This window comes from Oncorhynchus gorbuscha, linkage group LG18, assembly GCF_021184085.1.
Source record: "Oncorhynchus gorbuscha isolate QuinsamMale2020 ecotype Even-year linkage group LG18, OgorEven_v1.0, whole genome shotgun sequence".
NCBI classification, from domain to species: Eukaryota; Metazoa; Chordata; class Actinopteri; order Salmoniformes; family Salmonidae; genus Oncorhynchus; species Oncorhynchus gorbuscha.
This window is the reverse complement of record NC_060190.1, coordinates 2,805,950-2,808,483: the sequence shown is the minus strand read 5'-3', so window position 1 is coordinate 2,808,483 and position 2,534 is coordinate 2,805,950.

Sequence of the window (2,534 nt, the reverse complement as noted above, 5' to 3'; positions counted from 1 at the left end):
CGTCTTCTTCTTTCACGACAATGTTCAGCCCCAGAGATTCTTTCTCCGTCCAGCAGACCTCCTCTTCTTTAGCAAGGGGCGAGTAATTTAGTGAGCTCATGGTCGGGGATGTTAGCTAGTTAGCGACTTGAATATTGATAGACTCAGTATCAATGTAACAAATGAACAAATGTCATGTAACAAGCAAATTGCGTTTGTTAACTAGTAAATACGTAAACAGAATGTTAAAAACACAGATTAATATACACAAGATTGGTCTAAATCGCTTCAATGTTTCGGTTTTATGTTTGCTACCAAGGTGGTTGAATCCAATCCTGTTGTCGCAGTTGAAGCTTCCAGTTCCGTCCACTAGATTATACGTCACGGAAGAAGCATCACCTTTTTAAAATTATTTTTATTTTACCTTTATTTAACTAGGCAAGTCAGTTAAGAACAAATTCTTATTTTCAATGACGGCCTAGGAACAGTGGATTAACTGCCTGTTCAGGGGCAGAACGACAGATTTCGGGGGTTTGAAATTGCAGCCCTTCCGCCCCTGAAAGAATCATATCGCCATCTGCTGACCGGAGTGGGTCACGCAGATTGAAAAAATGTTAATTACATTGTTTATTCATGCAATGTTATAAGAAGTAATTTAAAACAACCAGATGTTATGTTCTCTTACTTCTTTACAGCCAATACTTTCCTCCAGGGCTGACCTTCCCATTAGGCAGGATTAGGTGACAGATTGATGAGGGTGACATTTTTCTGAAAATAAATCAGGTGACAGGTGGCCTAGTGGTTAAGAGTATTGGTGGTTCGAATGCCAAAGCCGGCTAGGTGACAAATCTACCGATGTGCCCTTGAGCAAGGTACTTATCCCTAATTGCTCCTATAAGTCGCTCTGAATAAGAGCGTCTGCTAATAGACTAATACATTGACTAATACATACATCGACTAATACATCGACCAAGACGCACCGGCAACAACACATAGTAAAACCTCACATAATTCTGCCTAAAAACAATGACAACTTACCTCACCCAGTGGCATATGGGCTAGTTAGGTTAGTAGTTTATTGAAAAATAAATGTTGAAATGTTTCAGAAACTGCCCTGTCAGTGGATTATAAAATAAAGTGTTGACATTCAACATTCATTAAAGTGGTGAACTGTGACGCGCATTGGCAAACGTCACAATGGGGTTTAATTCCTTTTTACGCAACGCTTTGAAAATGTGCTGTGGAGTTTATAGCCTAATGCGGCATACTGTTTGAGCAATTGAGGGTCAATAGATACTGTTGACAAATGGTTTACAGCTTAGAAGGTTGACGTTTTCTAGGAAGGAGACAGGGGGGGTCTATATAATAAAGGGTGAAGCCTTGACGACAGGATTAATCATGAAATGTTGAAATATTGTCTGCATCCTGTTGTCCTCTTCTTGATGTCAAGCCGCCCTGTTTTCTCCAACTAAACTATATGTTTCTTCTTTGAGTATCTTTCCCAGATGTTTTTAGAATATTGTTACGGAGTCTAGTTGATAGGTAATCGACTAGCCGGACTGTTCCCCGGGACTCCAGTTGTTGCTATTCATACAAGGCACAAACAAGGCTATTGAACCTGACATTGGTGTCTGTCGTTATTCCTTTATGTAGCATATCATACTGAAACATGGTGTCAGAAGTGGGATACGAACTTGCACTTGTTTTGATGTTTCTATGACAACAAATTTAAAAAGTTACTGCGAACAACAGATTGAAATGCATTTTTATATGATTTGATTATTTCAATCAAATTAACACGTTGTTTTATGCAAATCAAAAGTTGTAAAAGTAGGACAGATGTTGCTGTTGTTGTTTTTTTTGCAATTTTCACTTCAATGCAATAGTTATAGCGAACAAGATATTTAAATGCAATTGTTTATGTTTGTTTATGATTCGTTTATTTCTATCAAATCAACACTTGACTTCATATGTCCGGTCCCTAACAAAAACATTTGCTCGTGAACGATCCTTCGTAGTAATCAGAGAGGAATGTACATTGTTGTCAACCTTTAAATAGGCTAATGGCGAATGTCTGGTTTTTAAAATCTAGTACCTCATTATAGGAGCCTGGGACCTGAGAAACCTGACAACTACATCCAAAAAAGGACAGATGGTTGTAAGAGCCACCTCATCAGGGATCTGGTAGGACAAAAAGCATGGCCAACTGTATTGTTACCCCCTGGCGTTGTTTGGCAGGTTCTACTGTAGGTGACAGGGCGACGTGTTTTTATTTTTTAGTCAGTTAAGAACAAATTATGATTTATAATAACGGCCTACCCCAGCCAAACCCTGCCCTAACCCGGACGACGCTGGGCCAATTGTGCCCCGCCCAATGGGACTCCCGATCACCGCCGGTTGTGGTTCAGACCAGGATATTGACAGGGCAACATATTTTGTGGACAAAAACAGCATAAAACCGTGTCTATGACAAAGCATAATCAAATGAATTTCCCAGCTACAGTAATTTTGAGAAACATCGAGAAATAGTTTGGTCGATCATTTTTTTACATCAA